The sequence below is a fragment of the Atractosteus spatula genome, chromosome 18 (genome assembly GCF_055471065.1).
Source record: "Atractosteus spatula isolate fAtrSpa1 chromosome 18, fAtrSpa1.hap1, whole genome shotgun sequence".
In the NCBI taxonomy this organism is placed as follows: Eukaryota; Metazoa; Chordata; class Actinopteri; order Semionotiformes; family Lepisosteidae; genus Atractosteus; species Atractosteus spatula.
The window spans coordinates 11,414,306-11,435,817 of NC_142723.1; the positions used below are offsets into that span (position 1 = coordinate 11,414,306).

A 21,512-nucleotide genomic window follows, 5' to 3' on the forward strand; every position below is an offset into this window, starting at 1 on the left:
AATCGTGTAACCTGATCTGAACAGGCAAGTATTATAAATTGAAATAAACTGTAGATGAAAGATTAAATACTCCAATCTAACCCTCATACAATTGAATATTTAGGCAGCAATAGAACATGACAATTATTAGGTTTTTCCTGACATGCCTCACAGTGTACTGGTGAATTTGACGAAACAGAGGTTGGATGGAAATGTGAATATTAGTTAGCTTTTACTTTTTTGAAGTTTCTTGTAGCTCTGACATTGTAACATTAGACTCCATTTTAAGAATTTTCATAGAGGATCTTTAATTCACCAGAGAGATTTTAATTTAATTACCAGAATCTGTTATGAGTTTGGCTGTGTAATATGACACTAAAATCTTGCCTAAACATCTGCCAAATATCAAACACTTATAAGTACACTTTAAATTACAAATTGACTACATGTAGTACTAGGGGAAGGAGATGCTAATGGTAGTGTGTGAACACTGTGCAAAGGCTTTACATACATCAGAAGTTACTATATACTGTATGTTATTAGCTTTCACAAATTGTTCAAATCCAATAGTTGACTCAAAGCCTCCTCTAATGTTTTCTATGACTATTAAAATTATTTAAGTCACTCCAACCAATCTGGAGCTAGCAGAGACAGGAGGCCAACAACTAAAACAGTATCATCTAGATACTAAGAAATGAAATCCCCCCTATGTTTGCAAAAAGACGTTTGCTACTGTAGTAAAGTAACAAGTAAATATATTTAATCTAACAGCCTTTATGCTACTTTCTCTTGAACTGTCTACTCAGTATCTCATTGGAGAATCAGAGCAGAAAGCTACCTTCAATAATGGTAGAGCACAATGTTCTTTTCCTGCATTATTTACTTAGAATTACTAAAGCTGAAATGCTGACTTTAACTTTGAGTCCCCAGCTGTTTCTAATGAGAGAAATCCCTAGCGTTTGTAACCAGAGACTGCTCAAGCTGGTGTTCTTGTTTCATTTTGGCTATCTAATGAAATGACGTGTAACTATTTAATTAAAAGAGAGCTCAACATCTTTTTGGCAAAAGGTCAGGAATAAATGCTTTTGTCCTTGCTGTAAATGTGAATCATGATTTCTGTATCTTTTTTCCTGAGTTACTTTTTTGTGCACAAAGGTCCTATTTTTAATACCAAATATATCCCATTCCACCATCAAAAAGAAGCATACATCATCGGATTTCAGGAAGTGCTAATTACAAAATGTATTCTCATTTGCACACCTTTGATTGTTGCAAATTTGATCTCAAGTGTACAGAATTTAAATAAACATACAAAATATACATATTTAATATTTCACTTCTGCATTTAATTATCCTCCTCAATTTGTTTCTTCTTCCATGTTATGCTTGTAAATATCTGAAATTTGTTATTGCAGTTTTATTAACAACTACAGTGCACAGCTCAGAGCTCATTAGCCTGGCCTGTATCTATTTCACTATTTTAAAACAGGACACCAAATTCTACCATTTAAAGTATGAGCAGGGTGTTAGAAACAATACTTAAGCCCAGCAATACAGTGGAAAGTAGTGTGTTGCGGATGTTTTACATCATATATCATTTCACTTAAAGGCGGCACTTTGCTTTACTACTTTTAGCAGTTTGGAACACTAAAGCTCAACCACTTACACATTCTGTTAGAAAAGACTGGTTAAAACCTAAGATACAACTTTTTTAAGCAGCCAATTATTAAAATAATTATATTCCAAAAATTCCACAGAAGTCTTGTTTAAATAAAACCAGTGATAGTTATTCACACTTCACTACATATTTCCAAAACCTGAATTGTGTTGACATTAACTGTGTTAGCAGGATCACTGCTGCTTTTACAAAGCCCTTCAGAAAACAGTACATATCATACTCTGGAGTACTGGCACTTACTAAATCAGGGCACAGTTCCTTGAGCTCTAGGCCTCATGAATTAGACGCACCACTGGGAGCTCTGCTTCAGGATCTGCTGGTTCCTGTCACGGATGTCCAAAGGGACTAACCGTGGAGAGCAGGAGAGCGGAAAAAGACCCATATGCGTAGCGGCGGAACGGGAAAAAGGCCCGGGCTCGTTAGTGCAAAGAGTTCAAGAGTGCCATATAGAAACCTATGCCTTCAGGTAGCGGACGTGGGGCGACCTGGTGCTAGGCAGGTCTCAGGACATCCGAACGTCAATGCTGAGTGAGGGCAGAGTGCAAGACCCGGAAATATATAGCCCAAGGGAAAGAGAGGGACCGGAAGGGCAGCAGACAGGAAACTAGGGACAGGACAGAGTAGGAGTGCCCTCAGGCTGCAGAGGGCGTGACAGTTCCACTATTATGAGCACACTCGTTCTTCCCTTAACAAGTCATTGTTCTCTTTAGTTTTTATTTTTGCCACAATGCTTTCACCTGAAGTATCCACTCTTTGCCAAAAATATTTTGTCTAAAAGGCAATGCAAACACAACAAATTAACCAGCTCCTATCAAGAAGCTCTTGAGCCATTAGAATGCACACATTACAAAATGAACTATGCAGAAAAATGAACAAGTAGTAGGTTTATTCCATGCTGAAAAGAGAAGAAAGAAAACTCAGTGTTTTGGCCGTGGAGCCTTCTTCAGGTGTGAGAAAGACAGGGCAGTAAGCAAAGGGAGCAGGGGACAGACAGAGTAGCCAATCAAGTAGTGTAAAGTCCGGATAGGTGAAGAGAGGTGTGAAATGAAACCTAAAATGAATAGAGAGAACTTAGAAGAAAATTAATCATTGAGAGAACAGGGAAGGTGTGATCCTAGCTCCAGGATAATTTTATTTTCTGTACTCTTTATAATGTAGGAGTTAGGAAAACCATCTTTGAGAACACAGACGGAGAGATTAGTGTGATCATGGCTGTCAGAGTTGAAATGAGAAATAATAGGCTTGGAGAAATCTTTAATCTTCACAGCCCTACCATGTTCTCTGAAGCGGTCTCTGAGTCTCCTTCCTGTTTCCCCAATGTAGATGGTTGGGCATTTACTGCAAGAGATACAGTAAATAAGGTTGCTGGAGGTACAAGATGTCATCTGAGTTATCCGGAATTGTCCTGAGGGGCCTTGAATGAGTGTGGTTTTAGATATGTACTTGCAGGTGATACAGTGAGCTCTGTTGCAAGGGAAAGTGCCTGGTGTGGATGGTTGCTGAGGGCAGTCAAGGGAGCTGTGAACAAGAAGGTTATGCAGATTAGATGGTTGGCGATATGAGATGATGGGGTGGTCAGAAAAGAGGGCCCCAATGGAAGGATCATCCTGTAGGATGGAAAAGTTGTCGTTAATAGTCCTGGGGATAGAAAGTGTGTTGGGGGGGTAGGGAAGCACCAGAGGAATGCAGTTGTTACAGCGGGAGTTCCTCATCGAGTTGATGGTCCGAGGGGTGTTTTTGGCTCGGGCAAGGGCCCTGTCGATAATACTGCTGGGGTATCTTCTGTTAATGAAAAAAGAGTACATTTTGAGGGCTTGTTTCTGATAATCGATGTCGTCATTGCAGAGTCGTCATAGCCGAAGGAACTGTGAAAAAGGGAGAGAGTTTTTAGTGTGTTTGGGGTGAAATGAGCTATACAGGAGATAGTTGTGTGAATCAGTGGGTTTGTAATAGACCGAAGTAGAGAGTCAGGGGTAGTTAATGGAGAAGTTGATGTCGAGAAACGGAAGAGTAGTGGAAGATATGTTAACTGTATATTTGAGGGACGGGTGGAAGTTGGTGAAATGATGCAGAAAGTGCTCAAGCTGGTCGTTGGAGCATGTGGCAGCATCAACACAGTCATCAGTGTATTGCTTCTAGAGGTCAGGGACAAAGCCAGTGTAGGAAGTGAAGAAGCATTCTTCTACCCAGCCGACAAAAATATTGGCATAGCTGTGTCCCATTCTGGTGCCCATGGTGACTCAACTAACCTGTTGGTAAAAAAGGTTATTGAATGAGAATATATTCAGTGTAAGAACCAATTCTGCAAGGTGTACCAGGGTGTGGGTTGGTGGATCAAGCACTGTGCGTTTCAATTCAATTCAATTCAATTTATTTTTATATAGTGCCTTTCACAACAAGGTTGCCCCAAGGCGCTTAACAATGCAAGTGACCATACATTTTGTCAATACAGAACAGAAGACAACGGAGGAGAGGAACCAAAAACTCCTTAGTAAGGAGAAAAAACACCTCTAGGAGTCCAAGGTCAGCTGGTTGCCCAACCCCTTTGGGCATGCTAACGTTATATAATTTTAAAAAAAGGAAATATATGAATGAGGGTATTAATTCATCCATTCATCATGTCTTCTGTGTGTTAGTACTCCATGCAGATCTCTGTAGACCAGTAAATGCCTCCAACACAATAGCTTTATCCACGATGTCCCTCTTGGCAGAGAAGCAGCATCCAACTCAGATGGTGCCTAGCCCGGGCGCCAACCGGACATGTGGGGAGAAGAATAGGATAGTTTCGACAGAACAGATGTATCTACCTGGTGGGCCAACATAGAGACACACAATGGCATGTACAGTAGCACCAGCAGCCATGGATGCAGCAGGCTATAATGGAAGGTGTGAGTAGGTTAGGCTGAAGTAATAGGTCTTCAGTCTGGATTTGAATACTAAGATTGACTCGGCAACTGTGTTTGTCCAGCATGTGCTTGAGACCATCATTATGGGGAATGACAGAGTAAAGAGATGTGATGCCCATGGTAAAAATGTAGCAATCAGGGCCCTGAAATTGGAAATCATTAAAAAGTTGGAGCGCGTGGCTGGTGTCCTTGATGTATGAGGGAAGACCTTCAACCAGTGGTCTCATAAGGCTGTCGAGAAAGGCTGAGATGTAAGTAGCTGGACAGTTGCATGCTGATACGATGGGGCATCCAGGGGTGCCCGGTTTGTGGATTTTGTGGAGGAGGTAAAATGTTCAATGATGAGCCGATTCGCCTCCTGAGGAAGATGATGGATACCACTTCCTTTTGGTAGTCAGTGGTAGGGTCCTGTTGGACCTGTAGGCAGAAGTGTCAATTAGTTGTCTAGAGGCTTAAAAAATATATAGGTCCTTACGCCACACCACAACAGGTTTTCCTTTGTCTGCTGGTTTGATGACGATATCATCTCTGTTGCGGAGAGACTGGAGGACCTTAATTTCTCCTTGGGTTAGGTTAGACCTGTGTTTACTGGGTATAGAGAGTCTCTTGGGAGCTTGATTGGTGCATTGGTTAATGAAATAACTGACTGGTGGAAAACGGCTGGAGGGGGGAGTCCAACAGCTCTGTTTAGGATTAATATTGTTAATGACATCAATAACCAGATTGTTGTCAGCTGCCTCTGAGGAGGAAATGTCAGCACAATGTCCTCTGAGCTGGATCCTGCAGTAAAAGCAGTTGAGGTCGACTTGGGTCTGGGAGATGTCCAGCTTCCTAGGAACTGGTACAAAACTGAGGTCTTTGCTCAGGAGGGATCGCTCATCCTGTGAAAGGGAAAGGTCAGAAGGTATAGTGACAACAAGGTTAGGATTGGTGGAGGTGGTAGGGGTGTTGATGGTTTTCCTCTGTAGAAGATGACTGGGTTTTTTATCTTTCTCTGTAGTGAGAAACTGTTAGAGTTTGGAGTTGAGAGATCCAATGAGGTTAGTTATAAAGGGAAGATGATGTGGAGCTGTCAGCCATAGAAATTCCTTAGCCTCTTTGTTGTTGTCGGAAAGGATAATGTGTTTCTTGTGGGAGAAAATGGTAGAATGCATTAGTTTCCTAGAAAATTGTTGTAGACATCTCTGAGTGTTACTCTGAGTGGTACCAGAGTCAAAAGAAAAGTGTTAAATTTCAGGTGAAATCCTTTAGGAATTATATTATGTCGATGACATCTGTAAAGGAATAGAAGGTGGTTAGAAAGCTTGGTCTTGGAACAGATAGCTGCAAAGAGATGGAATGCTGGTTCAGTAAGAGAGGGGGTGAAGTAGCCCAGGGAGGAAGAGAGGGAATGATGAAGAGATCTAGAAAAAGATTTGGAGGAGGGCATAGTGGGTCGCAGCAGATGTAGGCTGAAGTAGTTCAGGTGGGTAGCTGCCTTGGCATGCATATGCTGAAAAATGCTGCTAATTGTGTTTTAAATATCCTTGTATATTGTAAAATATAATAATAATATAATAATATTGTTTCTTGCCTCATAAAATACTTCACTGCTTTTAAAATCAGTACACACAAAACAAGGACAAGAGATAATGGATCTTCATAACTTGCTGTTTTCCAAAGTGTCAGTTAGAAATAACTACAGTACGGAGATGTGGATCACCCTGAGCCTTCGAAGTTGACTTCATGACGTTGAAAATTATTGCCTGTTTTCAAACACAGTTACACAGTACAATATTTTACATATGTGAAAACCAGCACAGGGAGCATTGAGTTAAAGCTGCGACAAAATGTTGCAGATGGAATTTTTTCTGTCATTGTATCAATGTATTTTGTGCTTGTAGCTTAAATGAAGCTGACAGGCTGACTGCACATCTTGACACATTAGCAAAAAACACCTGTTCACTTGGTTGGAGGCAAGGCGTACAGTAAAAGGTTAAACTGGCTTTGCTGAAAAGAGCAAGCCTCTCTTACTTTGCACCTCTAACTCTGACACATGTAAAGGCACAGCCCTCTGGTGTGAACACTCATGATTCTCAGCAGCCTTCAGGCGCAGAGAAGATAAAAATGGAAAGCCAAATGAAGTGCTCCATTAATGAGATCCCCATGATTCCTGTGTAAAGAACAGTATACTGTATATATTGTTAGTTTCATGACTGGTGATCAACACTAAATGCATGTTAATTTACGAGCATTCCACACTATTGTGCTCACAAATCAACAGACACCTTTAACATAGGCAAAGGTTCTGTTTTGTTCTCCTCTTCTTTTATCATAATTTCTGTTTATTAGCTTTCTAATTCAGGTTTACAGGCAAAAATCTAATTGCTACAAGTGAGTTATCATAAAACAAGAATATTACATGAGTTGTGGGACTGTAAGCTTCACAAGTTTTAACCCAAGGTCATAATAACATGCTGTAAAAGAATTAGCAAAAAAAAATGTAGAGAAACAGTCTAAATATGAAATCACCAACACTTGACCAAACCTTATTTACCTCTTTGATCCCATGGATTGGGAGGTACAGTCATTCTAATTTTCCACAAAAACATTTGTCATTTTCCATACCACACATTTATCTTCAAAAAGGTTGCACAAGTTGAACCCAATTGAAGCAGAAAGGATAGTAGGAGCATGGAATAATCTGCCTAGCCATGTCGCTGAAGCCGATAACCTGGATTCTTTCTATCTGTGACTCGGTGAGATCCTTGGATTATTTAGATACTAACTACCAAAGGCTAGATGGGCCTAATGGCATCCTTTTACTTGTAACCTTTCTTCTGTTTTCATGATGTGGCCCATCTGCCACTGCAATTTTACAGGTGCCAGGCAAATATGGTCGACTAAAACCCACACAGTACTGGTGATGCTTGACCAATCATATATCCGTATACAATAAATTACTGTACAAAGCAATCCCTGGTCTTGGCTAATGAAACAGCCTGGGCTCAAACCAACTATTTCTGGTTAAGACCTAAAGACATAAAGTGTCTTTATGGAGGCCAAGCTTAGCTTAGCCTAGCCTTTCCTCTTTTCACTTTTTGTTTGAGTGTATGGTTATGACAATTTGAGATGAATGAAAGGGCTCTTTTTTCTCTCTGTAAGTCCAGAAAAAAGTGCAAACCCTTGCAACATGTACTGAAACAAGTACTGAATTAACAGGAAGTATGTGTTATTAAAGACGGTTGTGAATTGTTTTTACTGATTTGATCTTATTTTGACATCAATCCTATTACCGGTGCAGGGTCTTTAAAAATGCCATTAAAATCCTACTAACCCTGTTAGTCCTACAAAAATTTTGACAGTGAGTGCACTACACACAGCCCCCAAAGAGAACTCCTTCATTGTCTTCGCTGCATGTTGTACTCAGTCTGGCAGCCTGGCATCTGTTGCTAGAACTTTTGCTGACTTTGCCACACTTGCAAAAATGTGTTCTCTAAATAATTGCACTGAGATGTTCAATAAGAGTCCCTAACCGCTTCCTGCATTAATGGGGTTTTATTCCAGAAGCAGCATCCAACTCTCTTGCTAGCAGTATTAAAGTCGTTTTTTAAAGAAATTATTAAAAATTCAAAAACATGCTTTGAGGGGAACATCTGTCTCTGAAATTCAACTCTTGGCTTACAATTAACAGCGGAATTAATGAAACCCGAAGGCGTGCTTGATTTAAAACTAAAGTGACAATGTTTGTCACTCTCTGAATACTTTATTTAGCTTGGTCTTAAAGGAATTTCTGTGATTAATTTTCTTTGCCACCATGTTTTTCAAAGTAAAGTGCTAAGATGATTTTTTTTTTATTCTCTGTTTAACCACAAGTGTAAAATAAGGAATACTTCACACAGCAGGAAACTTTTTTTTTTACTGTGAAAATGTTGTAATTGTTTCAATTACAACAGCGTTTTAAATGGTACTTTAGTGGTTGCGTCTCTTTGTCACCATTTCCATACATCCTGGAACCCCATTTTTCTTGGACCCTAAGAATCCAGTGGTAGCAGAACACAAAGACTCATAGAGACTGTTATACTGTATTTCCACAGGTAAGTTCATATGATATTATATTACTGTATATGTTTTCCATGTGATATATATATTATATGCTTTCCAAGAGCAAATTGTACTGCTATCACCCACAACACTTGCTTCACTTTTTCAAGGTCATACAGTCCCCATGTTTTTTATCTTTGACACTAATTCATCCTTTCTCCACAATCATGAACAAGAAAACATTTCACATGAATATCTCACACTGCAGTACTTCCACTCAGTAATGGTCTGTTTGGCAAATGGGACCTCAGAATGGTTTTGATAACCAAGAACAAAAGCCAATTAGATTGCATGCAGTTTGAAAATTTAAGTGAATTACAGATGGTTTACCTTGGTAAACCCTTGAGCTTAAGTAGTCAGAAATAAATAGACCTCCAGGGGCACAGGATTAAAAATATTGAATATTCTTGCTTTTCACATGTTCTTCCATGTTCTTCCATGTAAATGAAATGACTCAAGGATATTCACAATCACACCACACACTTGGTTCTTTTATAAACATCAAAATAAAGTCAAACAAAAATTAAGAATAGAAGAAAGTTGTGTATAGTGGTGACAACCTTAATGTCAAGGAGCAGTACAGACACATACAATATAAGATCACATTGAGAGCACATAGTAGAGAGGGAAGAAGAGAAGAAGCAGGGAAAAAAGAAGATGAAGGAGGAGTTGGAACCTGAAGCTTGCGCCAGGTGAGAGCCCTTACTTCATGATCATCCAAACCACACCTGACTGGAGCTATTTGAACCTTGCTAGGGAGCGTGCCATTCTGTGTTTTTAGGAAACCTGGGTTTCCTGGGTAAAAGATACCTCAGTTAGAAACATCTTTCCTGCTTAGAGTGCATTTTTATGGACCCATTTATTCTGTGGCATCCGTGTTGCAGAGATTTACAAGAGAGACACAAGAGAGAGATTTAACTGCAGGTTGCAGGTTGCATTGTTTTTAGATAGAAGGCAGCTCATCACTTGTGTGGCCTTTGTAGGCATTAAGAGTTATTAATGCTTAGTAGCAGTCTGGGGTTTTCTGGGTCACCAGAATGTTAGGCCTCTGAAATTCCTTGTTTGTAAATACTCTACATAGAGTAACTTGTGTGTTCGGTGGAGTGGTGGCACTGTGGCTAAGGATCTATCCCTGTGGCTGGAAAGTTGCTGGTTCAAATCCCACAGATGGCAGAGGAATCCTACTCTGTTGGGTCCCTGAGCAAGGCCCTTAACCCAAACTGTTCCAGGGGAATTGCACAATGGCTGAAACTGTGCTCTGACCCCAAGCTTCTCTCCCTCTCTGTGTTTCATGGAGAGCAAGCTGGGGTAAGCAAAAAGATGAATTCCTAATGCAAGAAATTGAATATGGCTAATAAAGTGATCTTATCTTATATTTTCGTGGTGTGTAGCGTAGCTTGTATCTTGTCATTGTAATAAATATTCGTTTAACCAAGTGTGCCTGGATTATTACTCCTCTCACCAAAGCTGTGCCAGAGGACAAAGAATTCATGTACTGTACCTCTAATTATACCAGCAGCTCGGGTATATTACTCCACTTACAAGTTGGGGGTTATGAACAGTTATTTCAGTTATTGACTAAACCTCTCGGTCAAATCCTAATTTTCACCAGTTTCGTAACCCCCCATTTGTAACAGTACTTAAGGGGGGGTGCTGTTAGAGGCAGTTAACATAGTTACAAGCCCATCTGCAGCAGGCTTAACTGCATCAAGATGATAGGATGTTCAACAGATAGAAACCCTTCAGCAGTTCCTCAGATTCCCACAGCAGCTTGAGAAGAAGTAAGCTGTAGTGTGGAACAGTGGTGCAGTGGCATCAGATCAGTCTTAGCTCATTGGTTTTCACTTGTCTGTGAAGTCTCTTTCTGGGGCACTGTGTCAGAAAAATGAGTGAGATGGCAGAACTGTCTTGAATAACTCTACTTAAAATCACATGAAAAGAGTGAAGGTCCTTCTACAGAATTTCTGAAACAGCAGAACAAAAAACTTGCATTTTTTGCAGCAATTAATTAGACCCTGCAATAATGTCACAGTGCAGATCATCTTCAAATGGTAATGACATCAGAATCATTTAATACTGTGTGTATAATGTGCAAAGACCAGCTGCAATAACCTTCACAGCTGACGAGTCCTTAGACCACTGTTAGGATCACTCAGCATGACAATGGTGTCTCCTGGGACTGTGACCGACTATGGTATAGTCTTCTGTTCATTTGTGTAACGCAAAAACTACATACCATTGCAAATTACTAGAAAATAAAACAGAACAATTTAAATTTTACATTTATTGTGGGTGGCATTAATAAGGCATAAAACATTGCACAAATTGAATAAATGCATGAAGGATTCACTGGATGGATGACATAATTAAGTTACGTTCCTCTACTCCAAACATTGTTCCTGCCTTTCCTCTTTGTGTGTATACAGTAGAAGGTGATGGCACTTTCTGAGTGAGTTATCAGAACAGATCGACCTTCTTGTGCACAGATTTGTTATTACCATATAATGTCTAAAAAACAGATGAGTCATTCACCCAGTTGACAGTTGTGCTGGAACCGAGTACTTAAGAACATAAGAAAAGTTATAAATGAGGGCATGCAGTCCATCTTGCTTATGTTGTAGCTCAATTGCTCAGTGGATATCACCCATCCATTTCTTGAAAGAAGCTAGGGTTTCAGCTTCAGCAACATGTCTGGATACCTTGTTCCATGCTCCCATAACCGTAAAGATGTTTCTCTAGCTTTCAAAAATAAAAATTCTCCCTTTAGTTTCGACTTGTGTCTTCTGGCTTGTGTTCCACAATCGATCTTGAAGAGAAAAAAACAAAGGAATGAACAGTAAGAGCTCCCTCAGTTCTTTACAGCCCACAAGCAAAGGATTTTACTTCTGTTTTCGTTCTTCATCGTTAACTTTTGAATAGCTCACAGTTAATTATCCCAGCCTCTGCCTGTTGGGTAACATGCCATTACCCTGCAGTTAGAAGGATGCCTTGTTGCTGATGTGCTGAATTATAAATGGTATAATGAGCTGTACTTCTTAGTGCTGGAAGATGGAAAAGCACCAAGATTGTGATTAATATCATAATTATTTTGCATATTATTTTGCCTTTTAAAGGTGCCCCCCACGCATGTGCTGTTATGATAATTTTTTCATCTAAAATTAGTCAAATTTGAAAAAAAAAATTGTACTCTCAATTCACAGCTACAAAAATAGAGAAACAGGCACAGCCTCTGGCTACAGCCGACCTCATTAAAATGCAACAGTACCTGTGCAATTTGCAGTGCACAACGCTTTAGGGTTAGCCTTCTTGTAAGGGGGCTACAATATGGCCAGCAGGAACAGTTGTATGGCAATAGGTCAGACATGTACGATCTGTGATGAAAATTTCATATTAATATTACGAGTAATACCATAAATAATAGATCAAAGTGCATTCATCAAAGATTAACGTAAGCACAGAACAGAGAGAAACATCTAATCCCTGACTTAATACATGGCATTTATTTTGCATCTTTGCAAGCAAGATGCAAATGGAATACATACGATATGATGCAGCAGGACCCTAAGAAAGTATTCATCTGTGCAAACCTTTGCAGCTCCTTTCTAGAGAAAAATATTATCCATACATAAGACACAGACAGAACTTTACATTTTGAAGTCTTGCAAGTACATTCAACTACTTCAAGTACATGCAAAATCATGCACACAAAAATATACACTTTATGAAACAATGAAAAAAGTGATAATATTGTAGTAAATAATAATACTATTTTGTTAAAGATCAGCATTTTTAGTCCCTATGGAATACACATTTATTTTAAACATCTTCAGTATGGGAATACCAGAGGGTCCTATCCTATGATTCTATGGCAACATCTCTTGCATTTCACCTGTGTTTTGGGAAACTCTGGCTTTCCTCAATACATTCAAATGTATTGAAAATGTAGATAAATATCTTGCCATCGAAGACCCAAGAACTGTTTACATACTGTACAATACACTTAAGACTCACAATACCAAGCCCCTCCCGGTATCAGTATGGAATGTAGAGCTGATTGAGTGGAACGTTATACCAGACTGGGAGGAGATCTGGGGTTGTATTTGTAGATCATTTGTAATTTTAGCACACTGGGTTTTTCAAGTTAACTCACAGGTCCTGTACTACTCCATTTAAGGGAGGTCAGCTCTGTACGTCCAGAGTAATGGGCACTTGTTTACACATTTTGAACATTCTAGATATATTCTAGATATTCTATTCTAGATATATGTGGATATATGTGAGATCTTTGTTTGGTACCCCCCGATCTCCAGAAGTTCTCTTACTCTCTGATGTACTGTATCTTAATTAGCATGATCAATAGTCTACAAATGACTTTTTTATTGCCAGGTGTGAGTGCAGTGAAGAACATTTCTGAATAGCTGGGTAGAACCATTTCTTTTTCTTGTGTACAGTTGGGATATTTACATGACAGTTGGCTTCTAGAAAGGTTCATCATTCAACTGCACTCTGGCCCTGGGACACTGTAGTGCAGATGATGTCATGTTTCATTTTCCTTCTGTAAGTACAGTATTCTTCCCCTTTTTCTCCTTTGTTTTTTTAGTAAGACACTGGACTTACACTATCTCTGGAAGATGTGTATGGGGTCGGTTTTGTTCTGTGATTGCTCTTGTGTTTTCTCCTCCTTTGGGGATTAAATAAGTAAAATGCAAGAATTGTTCACCATGAATTTCACCATGCACTGAAGAGGTGAGATGAGAGGAGAAAAGCAGAGACAATTGTGTTTGTGGGATACTTGTGTGAGTGCAAAACAAAGCACTAACAAGATTCCCTTCCAATTCCACCCTCTCTTGCTCCTGCTGGGGACAAGGAAGAAACATGACAATGAAGAAGATTCAGCTTCTACCTTCCATCTACGGAAGGAGGCTTTTAAGTACATGTAATGGCATCTGCTGTATGAAACCGCAGTGCACGTGCAAAGAGATACTATGCCATGCTGGGTTCTGCTGGAGAACATGAGACTGTCTTGTCTAGAGCTAGGACATCAGTAGAAATGAGCCTGCAAACACAAGACGATAGGAGTAAGGAAATCATCTCTGGCACTGTACCATCAAGAAAATGTCACTGTTTCAAACTGTCTGTGTGATGGCTTTTCAAGAGGCCTTGCTGTGAAATTCATCTTGCAATACCTGAAACAAACCTGACACCTTTTAAGGGTTATATTTAAAGATGTCACAGAGAAAAAAGACTCTGCCCAGGACGTAAACCTGGATGCATGGATACAATAAGAGCAATTTTCGTATGTCTGGTGTAAAGTCGCTTCCAGTTCATCACAGAATCATATAACTAAAGCTAGCAAACAGTTATCCTTGTAAATGCATGTAGTACACCTGCAGGCACATTCAATGTCATTTTCTATATGTGATGGGGAACTACAGCTTAATAAAAACATAGTAAAAATAAAAAATTGCCTCACACTACACACTTCATCAGCTAAAATGCAGCTAAAATATATAAATTGTTTTTGGATGTCAAACCTAAATATCCTGCTGTAAGTATCACAGTATTTACAGCTTTTCTGCATTACTGCAGATGTTTTGATTTGTGCGATACTATATGCAGGCATTAAAATTATTATGAAAAGGGATACCCTTATACATTTTTATTAAAATGTTTGAATTTAAGTGTGCTTTGAGTCAGGTATTTTGATAAATCACTCTATCAATCAATCCCCAACCTGCACTCAATTCCAGATGTAGGTCAGACAGCACCAGAGGCGTTGTAATCAGGTAAGGTGCCCAGCTGAGATGTAACAGACACAGTTCCTTAATATCTCCTCATTTGACAATGATGTCCCTTCTAAGTTTATTAACCAATCTTTCTAACACAAACTACATTTGATTCCTTTTCAGTTTATCGTTTTAAGACAACTTTTTTAAAGTCTAAGTTGTAGAAATATTTTATGATATCTTCATGAACAACATTATCAGAGATAAACAGGGTTAATATTTCATTCATAGTGGCACCTGCACAACTAATAATGTGAAAGACACACAGGATATGGTCTGAATAAAATCATGTTTTTATTTTATTGGTGTGGGTAGGTTGAGTTCTATCCAGTGATAAATAGGTCTGATCCTGAGAGATCTGTACATCTTTTTGTTAGACCAGTGTTACACAGTGCTATAAGAGACAGAATCAGGTGCTGAATAATATGTTTCTAGAATAACATGTTGTGGCTATTATGCACATAATATTATCCCAGCATGGAGGCAAGTACAGCACCAACAAACATTACTGTAACTGTGAATTAACAAAAAAAAGATGTGAAAACAGAGCTTTTTGTTACCAACAAAACTTGTTACTACCATCCAAATTCTTTGAGCCTGCAGAAAAATTGTTCTTAAAGCAGAAAAACTGTATTTCTAGTTTTAAATATTGGATTTTTTAATTGGTATTTAGTTAAACTCCAGGCTTTAGTTAAAATTATTTGTTATCTTCTACTTTTGACATATTTGTAACCCCTTCTATTCGTAATATAAGAAATACTGAACCAGTGACTACTGGATGTGAAATAAAACATGAAGCAAAGAAATGCAGACTTACAAAAGCTTAAAGGGAGCTGTTTCAGAGGGTAATTAAAAGTGCCAATTATGAGCTAATTAGAACCTTCTCGGTACGCGGTGCAAAACTATTTCAAAACCAATGGCTTTGAAGCCCCATCACTTTAATGGTCTCATACTGAAAGAGCTGCACTCAAGTGGTGCAGAAAGGTGGTAAACTAAAAAGGACAAAAAAACTCAAGTAATTAAAAAGTTCCAGCTTAACTTGCAATTCTGTGCTAAAAGCATTGGGAAAGAAACTCTCATATAGTTTCTGAGCACGTGTGATTGTGTGTACAGTACAAATGCATGTCACTGGAGCAATATACAATATGAGCAGCTCTGACTGTATTGGATGGGTTAGAATCCTCATGTCTGTAATGGAAATATAACCCCTTTTGGAAGTCAACTGTATTTCATTCAGTTTCCCTGGGCCAGCACTCTACTGGGACTGGGTTTCTAGGCTGACAAGAGAGTCAAGCAGAGAAGGTTTTTTCCATATGACTCTCTCACTCACAGAAGCCGGAGATCTCGTATTGATTGGTTATGATCATCAGCAGGAGCAACAATGCAATTACCCACACCGGCCAGCTTAACCTTCAAAGGAAATACCAGGAAGCAAGCAAGCTGAGCCACTGCAAATGTCATGAACTTTGAAGGACCCTAGCGTAACATATAACCATACTTTTGTACACAATGTCAAACAATGTCTCATTTATTCACTCATGATTATTAACCATTTCACATCATAAAGTCCTGTGCACCACGCAAGGGGGAAGGCAATCAGTGTAACTTCACACAACAGATGATTATGATGACTTTGTTTCAGGAACAGTCTAATGTCTGTTTTAACCACAGCACCACAGCACTTAAAGACCCTTTTCAAGATCACCATACAACAGGAAGTGTCCTTTTCTTCAAAGCAGAAGAGATATGGCTCCTCAAGGTTTCCTATAAATCCCCAGTGCTTTCATTGATTCTGTGTTGAAAAAAACAAGCATGGATAGAATTGATGGAATTCCATTTCCAGACCTACAAATGCCCACCCTCCCAGCAAAAGTGTACATGCCTAAAAAGACATCCAGATATCTTTTAAAATAAGGTAGAGAGGGATGCTGTGCCACATGGACATTTTCAGTATAAGCACAAATAGTGCTGTATATTTTATTGTTTCCAGTTTTAAATGCTGCACAGTATCTCTGATCCAGTAAGTGTAAGTGGTTGCAGGAGGCCAGCAGAGCAAACTCCTTCTCTGCTAGTTGCCAAAGGCAGGGGCATGGCTCAGTAATTCTGAAAGACATACAGTAGGTGGTGAAAGACTTCAAGAACAATGAGCTCAACATCAGTTTCTGCTGAGATAAGCTTGTCAGATTGCCCCATAATGCTGGTGCCAGATGAGATTTTCAAAGTTACCCACAAATAGGTAGAAATACAGTAAGTATGCAAGTTGGCTGCTGCATTTTTCCTAAACTGATCCTTCTTCTTCACTAGTACAAGGTGCTTTTAAAATACAGCAACCCTTCATTAAAAATTTTCTCATGGCTCTTATGAAAGTTCATTTTGGTAGGTTTATCATTTTATTTTTGCAGTTGTACCTGAGTTGTCTTTACTTTCCCCGTGGTTTGCAACTTTTGAATATGCCTTCACTGTGCTTGACTACACTGTCCGAAGGCAGTGCCATGATGCATCATAATAGAAATTTTTAAGGAAGAGCTATTTTTTATTATTTCAGAAATGTTTTCCCTTTTTAGATACCCATAATTTAATTTATCTAATTTCCTTGTGTTCAGTGAAGTGATCAGGCTGTCCTTTTCACTGATCAGTCCATATTAATATTTGATGTTGGAGCTGGAGGAATTTAAATGTATTAATTAATGGAAAATGGATCTATCTGTTGTAATCTGAACTAGAATCTCAGAGAAGAGCAGAAGGCCCAGAGAGTATGCATTCAGTAGGGGCTTTTGTGTGCCCATCAGATACTGGGTTCATAAACTGAGAAAAGCAGATCAGTAAATTGGTTTAATTTTGAATTGATTGATCAACAAAGTTTTTTATTTAATCTGGACCTCAGCATTTATATTAATTAAGGAAAAGTTTGATACAGTAATTTTTTTTAAATGTTTGGAAAGGCTCATTTTAGAAGTCTGAAAAATGTCACCTGGATTATTGGGCTGACAAGTTGCACAGGATACTACAGCCCTACTGTCACCTGTAACCGTATCAAGCTCCAAGATAATTGACTTTAACTTCAGATCACCCACTAGGGCTTACCTGTCACATTTTAGTGATTCTAGAATGTGAATGAGAATCTGCTCTGGAAGTGTCCCATTGTGATAATATGTCAGTGCACGCCTCTAATCCTTTATTTTGTCCTTGATTATTAACCCAGCTCTGACTACATGTAATGCCTTTGAAGAAAATAAAAGATCTCTATGAATCTGTATGATGCACAAGGACTTTAGAACCTTATGAAGTAAACTGAACACAGGGGCAGCAGTTCTCAATATGTCAAAAGAAATAAGGGCACAATTTTCTGCATAACTAAGACTAATATTAGTCATGTTGAGAATACTTCATTTTAGCTGTTTAAATCAGAAACATATAGTCTGGAATTTGTTTTTTAATTTTGTAAAACTGCTTGTACAACAGTATACTGTGCAACCTATGAGGACCCATTGTCACGATCGCTCCTCCTCCTCTTAAGGGCACTCCAGCTCTTCCTCGTTTGCCTTATTCCCCACACCTGTCCCTTGGTCCAGCCTCCTTCCTTTTGCCCTTTAAAAGCCAGAAGCAGTCGCCAATCAAGGCTCTGCATCTGATTTCCACATCGTGCAAGCCCGGGACCTGGATTCATCTGGCTCCATTATGCTTTTAACTCTCTGCTCCTGTTCCTGTTCCCCCTGCCGGTTCCAACCCGGTACTGTACCTGTTTTTAATCTCCTGTTTTGGATGGATCACCCGGCCATGGACTTTTGCTTTCGTTTGGATTCTCCTTTGGACTTTTTCTAGGATTGTTTGCCTTGGCCACACCTCCCCAGATCACCAGCACTGCATGGACACACCCCCCTGTTTTCATCCCCGTATTCCTGCATGACTTTTTCCCCAGTGTTTCCTCACTTCTTCGGATTGTGTCATCCGCATAGGGTCCAGAAAGAAGTTCGTTACATCCATGCTTGTATTGTTTGCAAACTTTTTGTTGAAGTGCACACTTCTATTACAAGTGAAATAATAAAATTCAAAATCCATCAGTTTAAACCATTAAAGTCTTGAATGGTTTGCCTCCAGACTTCATTAGTGATCTGTTAATGTATACACCTACACAGTTTTAGCTCCAAACCCTGAGAGACTGTGGAAGAAGCTAGGAGACTGTCCCGTGTGAGAGTGGGAGGCTTTGGAGAGATACTCCGTCTATTAATAATGCTTAATTTATTATATTAAATTGTGTGTTCACAGGTCTCTAATAATTGTGTTTTGCTTTGTTTATTGTAAAACTCATTGGGATATTTTGAGATTCAATATGGGATAAAGATTATTTTAATTACAAATAATAGTAGGCCAAACATTTAACAAATGTCAATTAAAACCTATAAGCAAACCAACAAAGCATCATCAACTCAATAATTTAAACATTATTATTAACTTTAGAGGAAACACCTTTACCTACACAACCTAAACCTTTCTAATCTAATTAACAAAAGACACATGAATGGCAAATGATTTGCGAAACTTAATTTCTCATAATAAGTGAGACAAGAAAACTGTTTTCTTTCCTTGAGGAACAGAGCAGTTATTTAAATTATTTAAATTTTATTATTCATGTGTAAAACAGATTTTCTTGCTCACGCTGATTACAGAATTAATCAGAAGCTATTTTTAGTCTTATTTTGATCACCAAAAATTTCCAGCTTTTGTTTGTTAGTGTATATTTACTCTAAAGAATAGTTTATTCCCATCTGGAGGACAAAAATTTCATTTATTGACATTAAAAAAAGCGTTTAAAAGAAAACTGACTCAGAAATACCTGAATCTGGATGCCACTTTGTTTTTTGGCTTGTATTTCTCTCTCCTTCAGGCTTTCCTCGAACTATCACGATGACTGTGACCCCTCTCTAAATATCACCAGGAGGATTTCGAAATGCACCGCATGCTCTTCCAGGAGTATACAGTAGCATGGTTCCACACTTAAGGCATTCTCCCTTGTGGTACTCTTCGCAATCCTAAAAATAGAACTCAGAATTCTCTCGGTCAGAATGTAGCAAGAGCTCCATTTCATGCTACTGCAAAATAGGAAAGAGCAGTATTTAGCAGATTAAAACCCTTCATTCAGGCATAGAAGCTGATATTTACAAAAGCCTTAAAGATATTCTGTTCTCTTAGCTAGGTATCACCTTACTATCTCCAATAGCTGTTACAATAGAGAGCCTCCCAGCATTACAACATTGACTGGATTTGACTAGATATAAGCAGCTGCTAGCTACCATTTGATGTCATTATCACTGGCCCGTAAGTAACAGTGCAAAACCCACCATGACATGTAAGGACACTTAGTCGTAGAATGTGACAAAATTGAACTTTCATGATATGAGCACTTGAGTTGGAAATTAAATCATTCAGTTCTGAAAAATTCAGCAACTCACCGAGGCCTATAAAAGCCACACTGGATTATTGGATTATTATGTAGCTTATGACTGCTGGATGTTTGCCTTTAGGTTTCTTATTCCCTTAGCACGTGAATGCAGTGAGATGGAGAAAACTCCATTAAAACGCTCTCCTAACGCACACCAGACACATCTTTGAGTTGTGGCGGAGAAGGTCACTTGTCTCTATCCCAGTTCTAGAGGGGCCTACAGATAAGACTCCAAAAACTTGCAGTAATTCACCCACACTAGTAGATTCCAGCTTTATGGTTCCACTCCACAATCTCCCTCCCTCTCTCCCTCTTTCTGCAACTCAGTCACTTCCAAGGGCAGGCAGAGATAAGCACCCACTGAAAAAGTCTGCTACCCAAATTCTCCCTTTCTTCATTTTTGTAATTCATTTTCCATATGGTTGAAGGTTAAAAAGACAGAAAGCTGCTTTTTTAAATGAAAAAAATGTCTCACGTCTTTGCTTGTTTTTTCACCTCAGATATGCATTACTAAAACTGAAATATTTTCTTTGATGTATTTGTTGCCTGGACTCATTTTGAAGTCTTTCGTCTCTTAGTTAGATGGTAAAATGTATCGTTAGCCCTCTATCCAGTCCTGGGTTTTCTCACAGATGGACAAACAAGCAAGATGAATGGCCTTTCCTTCATCTGCATATTTCCTTAAGTTCTGATTCATCCACACTGTAAATGTAGGCTCCTTCTGAAACCAAAGACCAAGCTCTAAAGGCAGATCAAAAACAGGTACTAAGGTAAAAGGGTAAGAACATAAGAAGAAACATGGTAAACTAGAGGCAGTCAGTCATCATTTGTACTGTAGAAGCTTATTAACCCAAGGATCTCATTAATAATGTCTTGAAATAAATCATGATATCAGCTTCAACATCATGACAGGTTATCTTGTTCCTGGCTCCCACAACCCTTTGTGTAAAGAATTAAGGAACTAGTTCAATCAAGGGATCATTTGGCACACATTGCAACCACAAAGCAGAAATGATAAGGTATGGCCATCGCTGGCTTTAGAAAGCACACCAGTACCATAAACATAAAGGAATTTGTCTCAGTTGGCCAAAGCAATAGGCACCAGAGCAGTCACAGGGAGGCTGTTCGCTTCCTGCAGTCCAACATGCCTTTTATAATTTTTTTCAAAGATTTATTAAGCTCCCATCTCCATTCTTTTCTGTCCCTGTTAGACTTGTAGACTTATATGAGTGTTAGATGTTGCCTTTTTTATGCTCTCCTCAGACATTTGAATTTTTTATGCATAATTGCCAAATCTTTTTATAATTCAACTAGACTTTACCTCTAACAACCTGATAGACCATGCACACTCTCAGAGCCACCTCCCTTTTCTCTTTCTGCACCTACTGCTGAGCTAAGAGGAACGAGAGAGTTGAGGCCCACTGGAAGAGCACTTTAGCTCTAACAGACAGCACTACAGTACATACTCGCAGGCACACAGCAGCTTCGAGGGGTTACTGTAGTGCAGCAGACCAAAGCACCGAGAGACGCGGACAAACAAGAAACAGTACTTTTCATCACTTTCTCTAACACCACTGAAGGGCTGTTTGTCTGGCTCCATGTCCTTATGGTCTGTTTGTGGCAGGTCGCTCCTTGGATAG

The 21,512-nt window shown here is 39.1% G+C and overlaps 1 long non-coding RNA gene and 2 pseudogenes across 2 annotated transcripts; all 3 read right to left on the reverse strand.

Moving 5' to 3' along the window:
- Nucleotides 1-2,739: 2,739 nt before the first annotated feature.
- LOC148818560 (uncharacterized) lies at nucleotides 2,740-4,011 on the reverse strand (annotated as a pseudogene).
- A 156-nt stretch (nucleotides 4,012-4,167) lies between these two features.
- On the reverse strand, nucleotides 4,168-5,992 carry LOC148818561 (uncharacterized; annotated as a pseudogene).
- Nucleotides 5,993-10,942: 4,950 nt separating this feature from the next.
- On the reverse strand, nucleotides 10,943-19,350 carry LOC148818562 (uncharacterized). Of its 2 annotated transcripts, none has more exons than XR_016094384.1 (3): nucleotides 19,267-19,350; nucleotides 11,912-16,224; nucleotides 10,943-11,452 (listed from the first exon to the last, which is right to left on the reverse strand). It is a non-coding gene; the product is annotated as an uncharacterized LOC148818562 (long non-coding RNA). The 2 variants fall into 2 exon arrangements; XR_016094383.1 differs by having other exon boundaries at nucleotides 11,912-16,535; nucleotides 19,267-19,334.
- Nucleotides 19,351-21,512: the final 2,162 nt, after the last annotated feature.